Below are 22,009 nucleotides of genomic sequence, written 5' to 3'. Positions count from 1 at the left end.
TATTAAATAATTAAGAGTCTTTCGAACTAATATTATCTTGTAATTACCGTACTAATAAAAAAAACCTTAAGAAGTTTCTTCTTCACCGCATGCTGCACTCCCAACTGATTTTGATTTTCCAACTTGCTTTGCACCAATAAATTAATGTGAAAATCGAAGAGGCAGATAGGGGTTTTATACCATTCTTTTTAGTCGTTTTATTAAATGGGAAAAAAATCTATTTCTATACCTCATACAAATTAATAATTTAATGTGTAAACTACATTGATGGTCACTAAAATTCATGGAATCACTATGAAAGTCTGTTTTTAAGGAGCAAGACTTTTGATAATTCCAAGCTGGTGCAAACGTTAGTTGGAGTATTAGTAGAATTTTGAAATTGCGGACTGAAGCATTACCAATTGTTTCAGCCGAACCCTTGCAATTAAGGGATATATGGGACTTGATCTGATTCAAAGGGAAGAAGGTCACTTAGCACAAACTAATTTGGTTCCCAATGCATATTCCAAAGTTTAGTTTGATTGCTTGGATGATTTTTCTCAACAGATTGCCTACTAGAGATCGACTCATTAAAATGGGAATTTGCACAGAAGTTCTCTGTGTCAACTACAGCATTAATCAAGAGACAAGGGATCACCTATTCTCACAATGTTCTCTGGCAGCAGCACTTTGGAATTCTATTTAGAACCTTAATGGGATGAAGTCATCATTCATGACATGGGACGAAATAGTTTCAAGGGCAACTTCTTCATGGAAAGGGAGGTCTCTCCTTACCACCACATTGAAACTTTCTTGGACTGCATTTATTTACTTTCTGTGGTAGGAAAGAAATCATAGAGTCTTCCTAGGACGTCATAGAACGGTTGAATGTTTGCTCAAAGAAGTTAAAGAATTTGTTGGGATCCAATTTAGGGGTACTAATATTAATAGACTTGATAGTACTAATATAAAGCTTTGTAATGCTTGGGGTATAGTTTAACCAATCTTTTTTGTATAGGCTGTTATTTTGTTTTTTGTAACGATTGATTGGTTGATTGGTTGTATCTAATATTGACTTTGGGTAATAAAATCTAAATTATCCAAAAACAATTCATGTTATTTGAAAAAGTCCCCAAAAGAATGAAGTATGCATGTGGATGAAGCAAAATAAATGATATTTAGCATTTCTAAGAGATTAACCCTATTTTTTTATTAAGTAGAGATATTTATATTTTTTCAAGGTAAATGCTAAGATTTGAACCCACACAAAATAAAACAATATGAACATCCTTGAACGACTCGATGATTTAGCCCTTCTTTGATAAAAAATTGAAACAAAGAACACATACACATGCTTTGGTAAATGGTATTGATAATAGTATCTTCTCATTTTACAAATCATCAAACAACATTCAAATTTGTTTCAATTTAATCAAGGTCTAAAAACATAAAATTTTAAAAACATAACAACTTTAAACATTAAATGAAAATTTTTGTTAAAAATTATAGTAATAGTTTCTAAAAAAATTAACTGATAGAAAAAATTTCCTTTTTTGATACAGGAACTAAAATGCAATTTTTGCTATAATATAGATATTCATATATTACTTTTACCAATTCTTTTATGTGAATTTTCTAAAGAGTAAACTACAAAGGTGACCACTCAACTATGGTCAAAAGTCATTTTGACCACCGATGTTTCGATTTGATCATTCAGACCACCGAATTATCTAAATACTTCAATCAAGTCACTGGTCGTTAACTTTTAACAATAGAGGTGACGTGACAGTTAAAATTTAACCGAGAGAATGATCTCTCAGTTAATTTTTTTTTGATGTAATTACATATTTGGTGCCAAACAAGTGAACAACCATGAAGGCTAGAATATTGAATGCTTTATGTTTTACAACATATATTATATATATTGTATACATATTTTTAAAACTTGATTTAAATTCATAACATTTTATGTATCTTAATTTAAAATTTATATCCTAAGTTTAAAATATATATTTTATTTTCTATCTAACTTATTAAATATATTTTATTTTGGCACGAACCAACTTACCTCAGTGCTCAATGGAATCGTTGTTGTTCCTAAAGGTCAAATGGTTGAAAGTGACAAAGTGTATAAAACAGATATTACTTTGTAATTACCTTAGCTTATATATATATATATATATATATATATATATATATATATATAATTTTAATTTTAAGATATACTTTGTTCTTATCTTAATTTTAAAATATATATTATTTTTATTAATTAAGTTAATAATAAATTATTTTTTAAGTTAATAAAGAATAAAAATATATATTTGAGGTTAAGGTATATATAGATATTTGAAGTTAAGATATAACAAATATATTTTTAAAGTTAATAAAAGTATATATTTTTTAAGTTAAGATAAAAAATATTTTTAAAATTAAAATCAAAATAAAAATATATTTAATAAGTTGGATAGAAAATGAATTATATATTTTAAACTTCGGATATGAATTTAAATTAAGATATATAAAGTGTTATAAATTTAAATTAAATTATAAATAAACTTAACTTCCAATTAGATACTGACACATGTCACAATTTAATTAAAGAATTAAATTTATTAAATTTAATTAAAATTGTGATCAAATTGACATCTTATGTAAATAACAAGCACCAATTATGTAGTTAAATCAAAAAAAATTAATTGAGACGTCATTTTTTCGGTTAAATTTTAACTGTCACGTCATATGATGTGACCGTTAATTTTTTTCACGATTGAATTATCAAAGAACCCAAAAAAAAAACCATATAGAAAACACAGAAATTAGGGGACTCCGTGGAAATGGAACAAGATAAACTTGCAGAAAAGGGTCTACGATAAGAAGCAAAGAAGGACCAGATATGGTTAAAAAGGGTCTAAATCAAGCAATATTGACTTTGACCGCAAAGTTAAGCTCACCGCAACCCTTTTCACCTTCCCCTTCACATGCACACCCTTTTCTTCTTTTATAAAAAAAAAAAAAAACTCCCACTTTCTTTTTGTACATTGTCTTCTTTTGGCTTTTCTCTTACAGGACTCTGAAAAGTGACCCTTCTTTCACGTCTGTTACCCTTTGTTTTACTAGCCTTGTTTCAGTTCCCGACAGGTTGGAGCTTGAAGAAGCACCATGGAAAGCCAATGTTCCAAACGAACCAAACCACCTGTGCATTGTTCTCCGGCTCTTGGGTCCGTGATGATACTTATCCGTTGTACAAGTATTCCGACTGTCCACTCATTGATGCTGAATTCAACTGCCAAATGTACGGGAGACCCGATTCTGATTACCTCAAATACCGATGGCAGCCTCACGATTGTGTGCTCCCGAGGTTCAACGGACTCGTGTTTCTGTCGAAGATGAGAGGGAAACACTTGATGTTTGTTGGTGATTCTCTGGGAAGGAATCAATGGGAGTCTTTGATCTGTATGATCTCAGCTTCAGCTCCCAAAATGCAGACTCGGATGAGCAGAGGAGATCCTCTCTCCACCTTCAAGTTCATTGTAAGTGACCATATTATTTTGCATGCAAATTGGACCAGTGTTTTTAATGGTAAAAAATGCAGGACTATGGTCTATCGGTATGCTTCTATAGAGCTCCATATTTAGTTGACATAGATATGGTTGGAGGGAGCAGAATTCTCAAGCTAGAGGACATACATACACATGGAAACGCCTGGGGAAACGCAGACGTGCTGTTGTTCAACACAGGCCATTGGTGGAGTCATAAAGGATCCCTCCAAGGGTAGGCAAAAACAGATCATTTATTATTACAACGCACATACGTACTAGTGACTCAGCCCCTTGAACAACATTCTCTTTTACTGTCCGGTTCTACTGCATTTTCCATGTTTGGGTTAATTTTATCGTATATGTTACAGGTGGGATTTGATCGAAACAGGGGTAAATATTACAAGGACATTGATCGTTTGGTTGCATTGGAGAAAGGGTTGAGAACATGGGCTAATTGGGTCGACAACAATGTCGACACAACTAAAACCAGAGTCTTTTTCCAATCAATTTCCCCCACACACTATGAGTAAGTCTCTCTCTCTCTCTCTCTCTCTCTCTCCTAGAATTATTGTATAGAGTGAACCATTGGCAACTTGCAGGCATTGCTATAATTACATCATAAATGTAACCAGACAACTTGGAGGAGCTAGAAACCAAACTCCTGTCTCAAAAACTAACTTTATCAGTTACTTGTTCATCAGTTGTTCCTTGCTATAATAAACAATGTCTTCATTACCAAAATGTTTGAAACTGGCAACAACTGAGAGAAAAAATCATTGCCCAACTGTGGATCCTTCATGTTTTTCAATATTATCCTCCACGTGTTCTCACCTTATTTCCCCATGTTTCATGAGATAGTTAAATTTACTTTAATCGATTAAAGTGTTCAGTTGATTTTAACTGTTTTTGTTTCTTTTACAATCCGTGAAACAGTGAGGAAAGAATCTTTCTTACCCACTCTGTGTCGGTGGGAGTTTACCCTTTATTTTACATGTTGAGAAATAACGCAACCAAGTACAACAAATTTTGGTGGACCACTGTCCCTCTAGTATAGTCTCTCACAAAATGCACATGATGGATGAATGACAAAAATTTTGTATGTATGATTTGTTACGTAAGTTATATGATTTTTGATGAATTGCTTTTGACAGTCCGAGTGAATGGAGCACGAGAGCAACCATGGCAGCGACGAAGAATTGTTACGGAAAAACAGCGCCGATGACCGGAACTGCCAACCCCGGCACGTACCCTGACCAGAAGAGAGTGGTGGATGAAGTCATCAGAAAAATGCACGTCCCTACATATTTGTTGGACATAACCATGCTCTCCGAGCTCAGGAAAGATGGGCACCCTTCGATTTACAGTGGTGATTTAAGCCCTGCTCAGAGGGCTAAACCGGACGGCTCAGCCGATTGTAGCCATTGGTGGCTCCCTGGATTGCCTGATACTTGGAATGAACTATTTTATGCTGCCTTGTTCCATTAAGTTGCTTGTGGTTTACGTAATTGTATAATTAATAACTAGTACTAATTGTGATTATAGGTTTGCGGCGGGTGCAAAACTGCACTCGACCCTGTATTTATAGTGTTTATGAAAGAAATAAGATAAGCTTATTTCGTGCTTATTAATTCTGATGGTGATATTTATTAGTTATTTCAAGTCAAATCTGATGTTATCTTCAAGATTTCACAGGCTAAATGGTGCTCCATTAAACTATTAGGGACACCATTTTTCTTGTTGAATTATTTTTTGGTTCCAATTAATCTGATATTACAGTCCTTTGGGTTGGGAGCAATACTTTCGTAAGGGATAAGAAAGCTGAAGATCTTTCACATTACCAACAAAAGGGAAGATTCTTATACATGATCAACTTCCGCCACAGAATATCGATTACACACGAAGAAAACATAGGAAACAACAGTCTTGATGATAACAAAGATGATCAGACGATTTCGGAATCTTTTAGTACTGGTATACATTGCCTATATTATACAGCTACGCGTTCCGAAGTTAGGTGGATACGCCACAGAGATCCTACTCCCTTATTATAAGTCGACACTATTTGATTCCTTTAAGTAGGTGCTAGCTTTGTATGGCGACACCAGGAATTTCCATCATACTATCGATAACCTTGGATGGCTTGTAGCTGAGAGGAGTCTCGGCTTCATAAGCCGAGAGATGAACACCCAAGGCAGCCCGGCCTGAGGGTCGAGGTTGTTTTTCCAGGCAGCATCCCACTCAACAGCTTTAGCAGTGCTGCATGCCACACTAGCTCCTCCGGGGACAGTCAATCTAGCAGAGTTCTGTTAGTCCAAGAAAAGAAGATGTTCAGTGATGACTTCAGTAAATCATTGTGCAAACGTATTTGAAACTGCAGAATTCGGAAAATCACCTGAGGGAAGAACCTCTCGAAAATCATCCGGTAGTAATACCCTTCTTTGTAGTCGGTGTGTTGTGAGGGAAGATGTTCGAAGCATTGAACATCATCTTATCAGTCACCTGGAAGATTGTAATTGTTAAATTATAAACAATATACTCAGCAAAAGCATATAATAGAAAAACACATTAAAATGACATTTACATGTCGTGCAGCATGGGCCTTGAGACCATCGATCCAACTATAACCGACGCCGTCACTGAACTGTTCCTTTTGTCTGTAGAGGATATGCTGCAGGACAACATATAGGACATGTTAGTTTGGCTTTATAGTTGACAAATATCAAAGAAAAGAGGTGTTAGAATTTTTAAGACCTTTGGCAGATAGGGATGTTTATCGTCATCGAAGGCTCTTCTTATAACCCATTTCTCAATGCGTCCTTCATCTTTTCTGATCTGATTTAAATAAAGTATCAGTAAAGTATCAGTATTTTTCATAAGTCTGTAAATCTCAACCGAGAATAAGGGAAAAATGCTTGCATACATACCATCTTTGCTTCAGGGTCGATAGACATGGCAACATTAATAAATTCTTTGTCTAAGAAGGGGACTCGAGCCTCTAATCCCCATGCAGATGTTGCTTTATTAGCTCTCAGGCAATCATATTGGTGAAGGGCCTTGATCTGCACAAAGATGTATCAAACCAGACCAGATTACGCTATATGTGTTACGGCTCCCCTACTTGTAAAGTGCCGGATAAGACGATGGATTACCTTGCGGCATGTTTCGCGGTGGAATTCTTCCTTGTTCGGTGCCTTGTGGAAGTACAGATATCCTCCAAAGATCTCATCAGATCCTTCACCAGAAATAACCATCTTCACTCCTAGTGACTTGATCTTTCTTGACATCAGAAACATAGGAGTGCTTGCCCTGATTGTGGTCACATCATAAGTTTCGATGTGATAGATGACATCCTCGATCGCATCGATTCCATCCTGCCACATTAAAGAGTAAATTAGCTTGATATAGAACTATAAGAACGAAATTCTTCAGCAGAAAATACATATGTTGAGTCAATACTTGAACAGTGAAATGAAACTCATGATGGACAGTGCCCAGATAGTCTGCAACCTCCTTTGCAGCCTTCAAATCCGGCGAACCCTGCAGAGAAGTTGACAAAGAAGTTTCAAGAACCATTTAATACTCTAAATCTATACTTTAAGGTTTCATCGTATACTTTTCGACTTACCTCTAGGCCAACACAGAAAGAATGGAGCTGAGCTCCCCACTGTTTGGCAGCCTTGGTGCCAGCCAAATACCGAGCAGTGATCGAAGCAACCAGTGATGAATCAAGGCCTCCAGATAGCAAAACACCGAAAGGCACATCAGTCATCAGTCTTTTGGTCACAGCCTGTAAAACATATCCGATACTATCCGTAAGCCAAAATAACAGGATTAAAATAAGTGTCAAGTGTTCCTTGGGTAGCAAGTCATCGATCTTACATTCTCAAATGCGCGTCGAAGAACAAGGGGATCATATGGAACAGATGGAATGGCCTCGGAGAACCAAGGTTGTACCACCTCCTAAATCCTCCTGATTTGCTAGAGTATATGTGACCTGGGGGAAAGCTTTCAAAATGTTCACAGTCATCGTTCAACCCTTTCAATTCCGACGATATCCAAACCGAACTGATTACACAAAGTCGAAAAGGTTTTTCAAATTTCTAGCAACTGAGCAAAAGCAAGATTTAATATACCAAAGTCTTCCCCATACTCCTCATACTATCATATAAATGGAGTTTAATGAACAATTTTTACACTTACTAGAACAATAATTCCAGTTTTGGCATGGAAACTTACCAGATGGGCAATAACATCACAGTCACTGCCAGTCCTGAACTCGTGGTTCACCAACTTCTCCCTCAGCTCTTCATGGTTGTAAATCTCTCCATTCACCTTGTTTTACCACATAAATTGACCAATTTCAACACATAATTTAGCCCTTACATGTTTGAAAAGTTAATAGAGATGATATGGGGTAAAAAACGGAGCATGGAGACACTTACAGTGACAGCAACAGTCTGGTCTTCATTAAAGAGAGGTGGTCACCGGAAGCAGGATCGATGATGGCAAGGCGTTGATGTGCCAAATAGTCTCCGTGCTGGTAAAGGCCACTCCAGTCAGGTCCACGGTGCTTCAGCCTGTTCGTTCATAAACATCATCAATAAACATTACTTTTTCAGCTCCCCTGTTTCTCATTTCTTATGTAATTGTTGAATTATAACCCTAAATCCCACGTGGATGATCACCAGCTAATTTAAGTATAAATATCCATCCGATGAATGATCATCTTATAACATGCACTCTGCTTCGAAACTCCCGACTTAGCTTAAAAATGGTCAAGAATTCAAGACCAAGTTCAAGGTTAAATTTCATCATAACCATGTCTTTTAGCAAAAAGAAAACACTCCCAAAGCTTAAAAAAGAAAATATTGAAGAAGAAGAAGAGAGAGGAAAGATTAGATGCCTGCGGGAAAGTTCCAACACTCGAACTCTTTTAGCCTGAGAATCATCAGAACAACCCAAAACTGCTAAAATCCCACACATTTTTATTACAGTAATCAACACTCAAAAAGACTCTCTTTTCTGAAGAAGAAGAAGAAAAGCCGCTAAGAAAGCGGTAACTATTACAGGGAAACTAAAACAGAGGGAAAACAGGGGAAGGTAACACGTTTGCTGTGTTTTGAATCCCACACATTTTTATTACAGTAATCAACACTCAAAAGACTCTCTTTTCTGAAGAAGAAGAAGAAAAGCCGCTAAGAAAGCGGTAACTATTACAGGGAAACTAAAACAGAGGGAAAACAGGGGAAGGTAACACGTTTGCTGTGTTTTGAAATACCGTCGAAGCCCCAACGCAACTTACTTATAGACGCAAAACTTCGGGGCTTTCAAGCGGCGAGGATTCGTCGCTTCTCCGGCCCTACCTCTCACGTCCCTCCACGTGTACTAACGTGGTTGGATGTTACTGTTGCTGTTTGACCGTCCTACCCTGTTTTCACTCTGTGGGGCTTTATCCACTCCCATTCATGACTCAGCAACGATTGATTAATTGTCAAAGGTTGAAATATATTTAAATTTATTTTAACTTCATACATAAATTTGTATTCAAATATACGAATTATTAATTTTAATATTAAAATAAAAATATATTTATTTGAATTTTAGGAAAGCCAACAGTCAGGGTACATAGCAGCTTCAGGTCCACTGCCCCAAAAAAATTTATCATTAAAAAATATTAGGATAATTATTTATTTAAATATTAAATACTAATTCGCAAACGTCATAAATTGAACTCATATTTTTACTTAAAGAACTTAGTGTCTCGTCTACTAAACCAACTGGGTGTGAGTAGATATTGTTATTAAAAAATAGAAAACCGGATGAATAATGGGAGGGTTGGAAAAGTATGAGTTTGATCATCCAAAGCAAATTATTGAGGAAGAGGTTAACGAATCATCGCGTATTAATAAAATACAAACAAAACAACATGACAATAATCGATGGTCCAAAAACTCAGAAAGATATTGTCGTTTTGGTAGATTTGTTTGATTGATGGTCCGTTTATTTTTGGTCCAATGGATGTACAATAGGTTACAATTAATTTCCCATTTCTAATAACTTTTTATTAAACTAAGGTGATTACAAAGTAATATATGTTCTAAATACTCTTAACCATTTGACATTAAATATTCTATCACCCTACTGCAATCGTTGGTACTCGAACTCGTGACCTCAATGAACAATAATGATTCCTTGATCACTTAGATGAGTTGGTTCGTGCCCTATTTTTAATAAAATAAATAAATCAGAATAAATATGGATTAATAATTAAATTCTTCCTAAATGTTAAAAATTCTCCATAGTTTAACTTTATGATATGAATAAAAAAAAATTGGCATCATCATATTTTTTTTCAAATTAGTAACCTTGAACTTATCTAAGATAACCAAGTTATGGACTAAACTGAGCTGATTTGCTTTGGCTTTGTAAGTGGACCTTTCTCCTCTATTGTTAAATCTATCCAACAATATTTCATCCTCTAGAATCAAAACAATATTTATACCATAATCAGTATGATGAAAATGAACGCTTTCATGAAGATGCAATGCTCGTGAATTTATAAAAGGTGTTGTCATGGAAGATCAATATACATATAACGTCTTCTTAATCAATTTTGATGATGTAAAATCTAGTCTTTAAAAGGAATATGAACGAAAACAATAGTCAACAAATAAAAACGTGTTAAAAAATAGAGAAAATGTCATAAAACAGAGTTATTTAAAACTCAAAAACCAAGGAAAATCAAAGATGTATAAAAAAAAAAATATCAACGACACCAACACCAAAACAGGTATCGGCGTCTATCAATCAAAGATAAGAAAAGTTAAACTCGTTTAAGATTTGAAAAGGAAAAAGTTAAGCGACCCTAATGTATTCTTTTTAACTACAAAACATCATTTTACTATAATACTTATAAAATTTTAATAAACATGTAATAATCGCTTTGTAATTTTTTGACAATTTAACAATTATTTAATAGTTTGATAAATTTAAAAAGGTATGATGTCAAAAAAGATTCATACATTTACTTAAATAGTTATTTTTGGTTCCTATTTTTTTAGCTTTTTGGTCCCAACATTTCATTTCAGTACAAAAGATCCTTATGTGGATGAAAATCGTAAATTAACAAATGATTAACGCTCTAAAATTAAGTAAAAAGCGAGAGTCAAAATACTCTAAAAAGGGAATAAGGGTCAAAATGATTATTTATGTTAGGGACCTTTTTGTTCTAAAATGAAATGTCATAGGCTAAAATACTTTTTTTTAAAAGAATAAAAATTAAAATGACTATTTTAATTTTAGTAAACGTTGAAGGCTAATTTTAACATTATATCATTTAAAATTTCAATGATTAAAAGTCATTTGAAGATGATTTAATGACATCTAATATATTCTACTCTATAATTAAATAATAAATGGGTTCTAACTGGCTTTTCGAATTAAATGACTTTTCCTACAAAATTTTCCCTTCAAATTAAATGAATTTTGGTAGCTCAATACGCCACTCCACATAACTTAAACAAACGAACACTAGAATATCCTTCAAGGGGTTCTGATAGTTTAAAATAGTAATAATGATAATATTAAGGAATAAGTGATGCTATTGGCATTATAAAATATTAGGTTTCTTTTGAATTCTGTGTTAATAATTTAAAAAGAACAACGTCATGTTTCACGTTCGCTAAAGTTTAATTAAAAGTCAGCGTCGATGATTTTTTTTAATTGAAGAGAGCATGCGTCTATCTAATTACAAATAGACTTGACGTGACCATACTTTCCACATTTGAAACAAACTGTAGGCAAGGCTTCGTATTCAACGACTTGGAGCCGACTGTTGATTAGAATCTTCGACACCAGCAGCTTTTTGGGATCCAGAGTGATGCCATTCTAGCAAATCGGCCGTGTTGGCCACATTCAGTCGGATATTCCAGCTTTAGGACAGGACCAACACATTCACCAAATTCGGTGATGAGGCTACACTTGTAAGGGTAGGCGAGAGACCACGAAGTCGAACCCAAGCAGCAATCTTTTTCGTGGATTACGATGGCAAGAAGTCTTCAGACCAAGGCTCGACGATCAGGTAATGAAAAAAATTATCCACGGTCCATCCGCAAGCGCCGTCAAATTATATGAATGGGTTCGAAAGGTAATCAGGAAGTAGTCGTTCTTTATGTCCATGACTCAGATTGGTTGAGACAACTTCCATAGTTTATAGATTTTGTTGCGTAAAGTAGTGTAGTCGATTCTCCTCCCAAAGAGCTTGACGACCTCAGTTTGGTCGAAAATCCGAACAGCCAAGTCTTGAATACGTTGAGAAAATTCAATTGAGATCACGCCATCCACTACTCTTCGGGATACATCACTTCCTCATCGATGATGGATTCGGTTGCATTCGGGTCAGAGGGATTGTCCCCCATTAAAGTATCCTTGTAAGATAGATTCAGGACTCCTGCAGGTGCAGTTGGGGAAGGAGTTGTCGCAACAACAACTGGGGGATTGGGATTAGGGTTACCTGGACTATTGTATGGTGCAAGCGGGGTTGAAGGCACATGGTCGAGGTGCTCATGCTGCGAAGATTCTGCTTCCATTGGAGCGGCTGCATCATCCGGCGGATCATCATCAGTCCAATAAGGCTTTTTGGAGGACAGACCATCATCAGAGGACGATGGAATGGGGTTGCTGGAGGCGAACGTGTCTTCCGAAAGAATAAGAGCGTCCATTAGGGTTTATTTATGTAGATATATCTAAACCAAGACTTTAGGTTGGATATTAGTAAGCGTTGATGATTAATTATTCGCTAATTGCTTTTTTCCCCGAATAATGACTCAGATATGTCTATGGAAATTGGTTATGTATTAGTTTAAGCACGCATAATACTCTACCACCAACATCCATGATTCAACGATTAACAACATATTCGTTTCACAAACCTTGGATCATGGCATGAGATTCTGATTTTTCTTTTAATTTTTAAAACACAATTAGCCAGCTATTTTAAAATTTTCTTTTTAATTGATAAATGAACACGGTGCTACTTAGACGTACGTTATTTTATATTTAGGCTAAACTAATTCAATAGTCACTATATTGTGGCCGTGTTATATTCTTTCTATTGAACTAGTAATTTTGTCAATTAGATCATTTAATTATTTAAATGATATCAATCAAATTAATAATCACTAAATGTTAACAAAATATGACGTGATAATAGAAATATTGGTGTATTATTATGATGACATGTGTCACCATCTTATTGGAAATTAAAACATCTAATTTTATATAGGTAACAAACCCAATAACTCAACTCAAGAAACCCAAGACAAACCAATTCAAACACTAAACTCAATCAATTTGAATCTAATAATCTCAACCCTTAACCAAAATTCCTCCAACTAAGAGCCCTTCTCCATCTCTAACACCACTATCTTTCACCATTATCCCAACTATATCCCATCCGATCAACCTTATCATAACATCCCCTTCCTATCCAAATATGAAAATATATTCATATCTTTTGTAATATCGACTGACACGACCCGAATCATAAACCATGCCGCGCCTGACCCGGAACTGCAGTTAGATTGGCCCCCTTTTGTGTTTTTTGGGATAATTATAATTTTAGCCCTTCCTTTTTTTATTTGATGTAATTTAGCATTTTTGCACATTAATTAATTGTTTCTAACCCATTTAACTGGGCAAATGACTGAGATAATGTGTTGAAAAAAAAATCCTCAAATAGTTCACTCAAGTAATTATTTCCTATACTATGGTGTTTTGAACAATAACTTGGAGAAGACCTCAAGATTACCCCGCGTCTTCACTCAATTACCTTCTTTTTTTTCTCTACAAAGTTGAAGTCTTCCATAAAAAAAATAAAATTACATGGATTACTATGCGTCTTACCTTGAGACTGTAGAAAACACTCTAGTTCAGAAAATAATTTGATGAGAGCTCTATACCAAGAAAAAAAATTTCCAACGCCCTATTTGGGCGAGAAGCCCATTTAACTTCTGTTTTTGTAATTAAATCTACCATTATGTTTATTTGTATTTTAGCTCTTAAACTTTCTAATTTCTTACAATTTAATCATACCGAGTTATTTTTATGTTTTTTATTTGTATTTTGGTTATCTCTAATATTTTATTATTAATTTAAATTATTATTTATTATTAGTACTAATATTTTTCTTTTGTGCTCTATTATCGTAACTTCTTAACATAAGTCAATATATAATTTTTTATGGTACTATTTCTTGGAAGCGGTAGAGATGCTTTAACCTTCACAACAGGTAACCAACTCGGGAATTTCTACATTGCAGCACCTTGAATATACGGCTAAGGAAATACGCTACAGGTTTTGTTATTTTTTTTTTGACAAAATTGGTAAAAAATACCTAAAATATTATTTTTACCTAAAACATTAATATTTTTTAACAATTCCGGTAAAGTGCCTAATAATAACAAAACCGGTAAAAAAAATAAAAAAATCGGTAGCGCTTTACCGGATTTATTAATAAAACCGTTAAAGCGCCCAATAATAACAAAATCGGTAGAAATAATAATGTTTCCGGTAATTTTTACCAATTTTGTTAAAAATAATAACAAAACCGGTAACACCTTTTTTTAACCGTATAATAAGGTTGTCGTACCTAATCATTTCCCAACCAACTCCCAAACCTGTCTTTGATTTTTTAAACGTATACTAAATTAATGACAACTATTTTTTAAACAAATGTTAAAATAGTTTTGATAATTTAGCGACTCTAATAGAGACAATTATATAGCGGAGCCTCAATTTCAAGGAATGATTATCACACCTTAATCTAGGGCTAAAATTTTCTTAATTTAATTTTGGTGACTAAATTGGTATTTAATTAAATTTCAAATAAATTTATAATTTGAGAAGATTCAAGGACTCGCAGTGTGAGTTTACCATTCTTGGTAAAGTTGAGTTTAAAAACCTCTCGTACTTACCTGGGACCTTCCCAAAGTAGAAATCCCATAGTTTTCTCTCTCTATTTTTAGATTTTTCTCTCATTTTTCCTCAAAAAAAAAATTCAACCCTTGTTTCATCAACGATCAGACCTCTATTTGTTACATCCCTCATACCATCGTGTTCTTGGTGTTCTTTGAGTCAAAAAGTGTCCTCAGATTTACAATCGTTGCTAGCATGAAGGAAGGTGAAGCGAGGGAAGTTTCAGCTCGTGTGGATAAACTCTTTGTCATTCACCGTCATGAATTGAACTTGATAAGAGTTTAAAATCTCATTCTTGTCACTTCTAGAATTTTTATAATTTTACATCTCATGCAACCGTACGAGCCCCCAAGTGTTGCGCGTGGGTTGTTACATCATTTGAGGTTTTTAGAACTAGTTCAAACTAGATTAGACCGAATCGGTCTAGTCTAAACTAGACCTGACTAAGTTGGTCCAATCCCAAGTTGAATCGAATCGAGTCAATCCGAGCCTAACCAAACTGAGTTGAGATGAGTCAATAGTTTACTGACATTAATTGTCATCGACCGATGTTGACTTTGACTATTGACCAGTGTTGAGTTATTTTTGAAAAAACTTTTATCATGATGCTTTTCAACATCCTGAACCTAATTTTGTTATTTATTTTGTCAAATTCTAACTCAAAATCATGAAATAAGCTTGTTAATCCAAAAATACATTAAGCTTTAGCATTTTTTAATATGATTATTGGATTTTGAATATAGAATTGATTTAAGAATATATCTCTTAAAGGTGTTTGTGTTTCCCCGTCCAAAGATCAACTAGATCTGGTGCTTCTCGTACAGTAGATCATCCCAATTCTCGTACTCAGAGGATTACTCATATGTATTCATAAATTATTTAAATAAATTTTATAATTAATTATATTAAGATAGTAATATAATTTATTCTGATACGTATGATCTAGCACTATCATAGTTAGTGATAGGCAAACCCGTCAATAGACTACTTTGTCAAACTTGTCAAACTAATGCAGGTGTGTTCCTGATGTTGTTACATTATTATTTTGATTTATTTATCTGAATTGTTTTGGACTTCAATGATACTGAATATTTTAATGGCATGATCTTTGATTTATTGTATATCGTTGATTTCTTTTCTAATTTATCGTATTTCTGGATATGATTTTAAATTATGAAATGCTTTTAGGTTTTAATAAATTTAAATATTATTTTCACTTAAATGCATTAATATTTATTATTTTTAATGGGGTATTATTAGATGAAGTATCTCAGGCTTAGTATATAACTTGTGAGATATTACCACATGTTCCTTTCCTTTGTGCACATGGTAAGTCCTTACCGCATGTCCTTATGTTATAAGTATAAGGTCTTTATCGCGTGCACATAAGAGCAGGGACGGATGCATGATTTTAAGTTAGGGGAGAACTTAAACTTATAAAAATTTCAGGGGCGAACTTGAACTTATAAAATTTTAGGGGACGAAAACATATTTTCAATAGAAATACATAGAAAAAATCTAAAATATATGGTAATTTTATATTTTTAATATTTTAGATTTTTAGAGGGCGACCGCCCCCACCTACTCCCCTTAGGTTCATCTCTGCATGCGGGTGTATTGCTTAGGGGAACCTATACATTTTAATGTTCGAATAGGGGGTAGTTGTCATATTTTCTTTTAAGCGTGTTTTCTAAATAAATTTCTATCGAAATGTTTAAATGTATCTTCTCATACACCTTAAGGGTACACTAGACTTTTTAGCTCACTATTTAATTTTACCCTTTTCAGATATTACCATACAATTAGTTATTAGACTTGACATTAGGAGGATCATCTGTTTTTCTTTTTTGTACAACAATATATCTCCATATGTCCTATTTTATTATTTTTTATGACATGAGTTTTACTATCGTCTTTGTATATGTATTATCGATATTTTGTTATGGGAATGTTTTTATATAATTTCTAATTACATTTATATGTTTATTATATGAACTTTACTAGTTAGATATTTTTATAATATACTTTTATATGCATACTTATTTATTATTATTGATTTTAACTTTGTTTAAGACATGAATTTTTTTTGGGATTTAATATAATCGACTAGATCTTGCTATAACGTCTGGATCGGATCTAAGAGATTATATTTAGTGGTATCAGAGTTTTTAGTTTTTAAACACTCAGACTAAGACCTAAATACTATATTTAAAAAAAGATATTTTTTACTATAAAATAAGTTGGGAAATGGGGAACTGTTTTAATAAATATTGTGTTAAATTACTTTAAATTTTTTATATAAGTTCGTATTTTGATGTCAGTTCTAGCTTCAATTTAAATCTTTTATGTGGAGTTTTGTAGATTTATCAAATGAGCGCTAATCTATGTTGTAGGCCAAGACGTGATCATGGTCGTGGGTAAGCGACTCGACCTTCTATTTCTATAGAAGATCCTATGTTAGCTCGAGATCATTCTACTCTATGTGCGGATTTGTTTACTTCTCGAGACAATCTAGTAACATATATGAGACTTTCTCAACTTTGAGGTTGGGGATTATTGAGGATCAGAGTTTAAAGTAAGGTGGCATGTCTATTATTGATTACGAGATTGAGTTGATTAAATTGAATCGATATGCTACTGGGCTTGTTGACACCAAGTTTAATCAATGCCTAAAATTTGAGAAGGGACTCAAATATGAAATTAAAAGATAATTTGCTATCCACTGGGAGAGGAATTTTGATGCCCTAACTGAAATTGCCAAGACGTTGAGGAATTGAGCGAGTGGGTATAGAGCATAGGAGAGATAGAGTCTGAGATCGATTTAGAAGACCTTTTGGTTCTATTGATTCCTTCATGCATCCAAGTAAGAAAAGTAAGGTCGAGTCTTCTCAGAGGGGTAGTATAAGTACTAAGCCTATAGCGTCAATTTCTTCGACTGTTTCAGCTTCTAATTAAGGTGGTTCTTCTGGGTTACTATCATTGCTACTTGTGAGCACACTGGATATGTCACTTTGGAGAGTGTAGAAAGAAGTTGTGTATTGTTTTAGATTTGGTTCCGGTGAACATTATTTAAGAGAGTGTATGTAGCTAACCCCTACCACTTAGACATGAGTTCAAACACCTGCTCGGACTCAAAGTTCAATTTAAACTCCCGTTAGAGGTCGTAGTCAAGAGAGAACATCTCGGTCTTCTAGTAGAGGTTAATCATCTCAGAGTAAGGGTTTAACTAGGTTTAAGGCTAGACATCCTGTTTTTGTTTATGTTGCTAGACGTCGGTAAATTGTGATAAACATGATGTGATTGCAGGTAATGTTACTATTTATTCAGTTTCATACTTTGCATTATTTGATAATGGTTCTACTCATTTCTATATATTGCATTCTGTATCTGAAGGTCTTAATATCCCATTTAAGAATACCAATAGTACTATGACAATTCAAAGTTCTGTGAGTCAGTCCATAATTTTGGATTGAATTTATAGGAAGTGTCCTATAGAGATTTAAAGGAGAATATTGGATGATTTAATAGAGTTACCTTTAGAAGAGTTTGATTTAACTCTTGGCATGAATTGGTTGAATAAGCATCGAATTAATCTAGATTATGAACCAAAAGAGTTGTTCTAAAGACTCTTGATGATAGGAAATAATAATGATCAGGGAACATCGTGGATTTCTAACAAACAAATATTGTGTCTGCCTTAGTAGCTAAAAATATGATCATTAAGGGTTTTGATGCATTCCTCACTTATATTATAGATGGTAGAGGTTCCAGAATTGATATAAGGGGAATTCAAATTGTTAGAGAATTCTCTAATATCTTTCCTAAAGAGTTACCCAGATTATCATCAGATAGAGATGTTGAGTTTGATATTGAAGTCTATTTCGGTTCTATACCAATTTCTATTGCTTCTTATAACATGGTCCCTAAAGAACTTAAAAACTAAAGGTTTAACTTCAAGAGTTGTTGGATAATGGTTTCATTTGACCTAGTGTGTCATAATGGAGAGCCCCAGTTCTCTTTGTCAAGAAGAAATATTGGACATTAAGGTTCTGTATTGACTAATATAAGCTAAAAAAACTCATGGTTAAAAACAAATATCCTCTGCCTAGGATTAATGATTTGTTTGACTAGTTTCAATGAGTTACTATCTTTTCAAAGATAGATTTGAGATCTAGTTACTATCAACTCAAGGTGAAAGCTTATGATGTCTCAAAAACTACTTTTCATACTCGATATGGGTATTATGAGTTTTTAATGATGCCATTTGGGTTAACTAATAACCATGTTACCTCCATGGATCTGATGAATCGAGTTTTTCGACCCTATCTAGACCTATTTATGGTCGTGTTCATTAATGATATATTGGTGTATTCTCAAATTGAATTAGAACATGATGAGCATTTGAGTATTGTTTTACAAACTATGAAGCAGTGTAAGTTGAACGCTAAGTTGAGAAAGTATGAGTTCTGGCTTAATGAGGTAACCTTTATGTGACATATTGTATTATTTAAGGGTACTTGGATGGATTCAAGTAAGGTGGAGGATATTCTGAATTAGAAGCCACCCAAGAATGTCTTAGAGATATAAAGCTTCTTAGATTTAGGTTGTTACTATTATCGTTCCATTAAAGGTTTCTCTATCATTGCAACTCCTTTGACAAAGTTATTGACGAAAGATGTTCTATTTGTTTAGACCAAAGCATAGTAATCTAGTTTTGAGAAACTGAAGACCGTTTTGACTCAAGCCCCAATGTTGATTCAGCCTAAGTTTAGGAAAGATTTTCCAGTATGCAATAATGTTTCTCACTATGGATTGAGATATATTATGTTGTAGGATGGAAAGGTTGTAGCTTATGTGTCATGCCAGTTAAAGTTGTCATCGATCAGACCTTTGTTTGTTACACTACTCATATTATCATGTTTCTAACGTTATTCTGAGTCGATCAGTACTATCGGATTTGTCATCATCACCGACATAAAAGGTGTGAAGCAAGGAAAATTTCGGCCAATGTGGGAATCAACTCTAAATCGGTCACCGTCGTGAATCAAACTTGGTAAGAGGCTTAAAATCTCATTCTTGTTAATTTTGTAAAATTTTATTAATTTTTTGATATCTCATATCGTCGCACACGTCGCCCTTATGTGGTCATTTGGGGTTTTTAGAATCAGTCCAAACCAGATTGGATCGAAAAACTGAGCCAATCTAATCCCAAGCCAAACTAAATTGAGTTGAGTCGAGCTGAACTAATCCGAGCATAGCTAAGTTAACTGTTGGTCGATCGTTGATCGTTGATCGATGTTAACTTTAACTGCTGACATGCATTGACTTTTTTGAAAACCTCTATCCTGATTTTTTTTAACTTTAAGAATTCGATTTTACGGTTTGTTTTGCTAAATTCTATTTTTTTGAATTAATCACTGGTCTATTGACCGACTAATCCAGATCGGGTACTGCAGAGGCGATGGCGACCCTCTCAACCCAGTTTGCTCTATTCACAAACACCAGGATTCAAACCCCTGACTAGCTAGTGTCTCATCCCACTAGATCAACTGGTTGTTGGTCTAAATTCTAACCTAAAAGTCCTGAAATAAGTTTGTTAACCCAAAAATGCATTAATAGCTTAAGTATTTTAATATGATTATTGGGTTTTGAATATGAAACTAATTTGCAAATATATTTCTTGAAGGTGCTCGTGTTTGACTGATGGTTGACTAGATCTGGCACTTCTTGTCTTGCAAAGCAGCCTGATTCTCGTAATTAGAGGATTACTCGTATGTATTCTTAAATTATTTAAATAAAGCTTATAATTTATTATATTATGATATTAATATAATTTATTCTTATACGTAGGATCTAGCAATGTCATAGCTCGTGATAGGGAGACCCATCAGTAGGCTACTTTGTTAAACTTCTTAAACTGATACATGTGTGTTCGTGATGGTGTTACGTTACTATTTTGATTTATTTATCTAAATTGCTCTAGACTTCTAATGATACTAAATATTTTAATGGCATGATCTTTGATTTATTATATATCGTTGATTTGATTTCTAATTTATCGTATATTTTTTCGCATGATTTCTAGTTATCGTGTTTTTTATATGATTTTAAATTATGAAATGTTTTCATGTTTTAATGAATTAAATTATTTTTTCACATAAATACATACATATTTATTACTGTCATGGGGGTATTATCGGATGAAGTATCTCGAACTTAGTCTATGACTTGTAAGACCTTGCCGCGGGCTTTTTTGCATTGTGTACAAAGTAAGCCCTTACCGCAAGTCCTTATGCTATAAGTATAAGGTCCTTACCGGGTGTATAGGTGGATGTATGGTTCAGGAGAACCAATACATTTTGGTATTCGGATGAGGTAGAGGTCATGTTTTCTTTTAAGCATGTTTACTAAATAAATTTTTACCGAAGTATTTAACCGTATCTTTATTTATTATTATTGAATATAATTACGTTTAAAATATGAAAGCCTTTTTTAGATATGATATGTGCACAGTGACCTTTTTAGCTCACTCTTTAATTTTATCATTTTTAGATATTACTAGACAATAAACTATCAGACTTTGCATTAGGAGGATTGGCTATTTCTCCTTTTTGTACCTACAGTATATCTCTATGCGCTCCTTTTTGTTATATATTGGTGACACAAATTTTTATTATTGTCTTTGTATATATGTATTATAAGGTATTTTGTTCTGGGCATATTTTTATATAGTTTTTTTATGATAGTACCTTTAAATGCTTATCGTATATACTTTACTCTTTAGATATTTTTATAATATACTATTATATGCATCTTTATTTATTATTATTGAATATAATTACGTTTAAAATATGAAAGCTTTTTTTAGATATGATATGTGACCAACTAAATTTGACTGTAACGTCTAGATCATATCTATAATGTTACAATCAAGCATATAAAAAACATTAAAAGTGAGAAGGAGAAGTCTAGCGGCCATTTAAAACGAGAAGATCTCATGAAAAACGTGATCTACTATTATTAGTATGTCAATGCTCTAAATATGTAGTTAATTATATAATTAATTATAATGATAAGCTAATTATTTTTTTATAATTATTGGTGTTATCTTCTTTCTGTTTTGAGTGTTGAAATTTTTCTTAATCATTTAGTGTGTGAAAAATAATTAAACTGATTTAACATGTTCACGTTACATGATTCAATATATAAGAGTTAAAATTTATTTATATAATATAGAAATCTTAAATTTTATATGTTTCCTAAATTGTTAGATTAATTAAATTTAATAATAACTTTTTCTTTGTTTATTTCATTTATCTATTTTTATTTATACAATAATTTTAAAAGAATAAGACCTAAAAAATCTATAATGAACAAACAAATCTTACGTTTGTTTTCTTTATTTATTTTGGCTAAACATGACAGCAAGGGAACTCAGACCTATAGAATTTCATGAACGAAATTAAATATTAAAAGAAACATGTGTTGGTATGGGCTAAACAGTGATGAAATTTAAT

At 33.4% G+C, this 22,009-nt stretch overlaps 2 pseudogenes; one reads left to right on the top strand and one right to left on the bottom strand.

Annotated features, from left to right (window-relative positions):
- Positions 1-2,813: 2,813 nt before the first annotated feature.
- LOC120124540 lies at positions 2,814-5,057 on the top strand (annotated as a pseudogene).
- Positions 5,058-5,421: 364 nt separating this feature from the next.
- Positions 5,422-8,501, bottom strand: LOC120124588 (annotated as a pseudogene).
- Positions 8,502-22,009: the final 13,508 nt, after the last annotated feature.

This window comes from Hibiscus syriacus, unplaced genomic scaffold, assembly GCF_006381635.1.
Source record: "Hibiscus syriacus cultivar Baekdansim isolate YM2019G1 unplaced genomic scaffold, ASM638163v2 tig00110419_pilon, whole genome shotgun sequence".
Taxonomy (NCBI): Eukaryota; Viridiplantae; Streptophyta; class Magnoliopsida; order Malvales; family Malvaceae; genus Hibiscus; species Hibiscus syriacus.
This window is presented reverse-complemented; position numbering and strand designations above follow the sequence as displayed.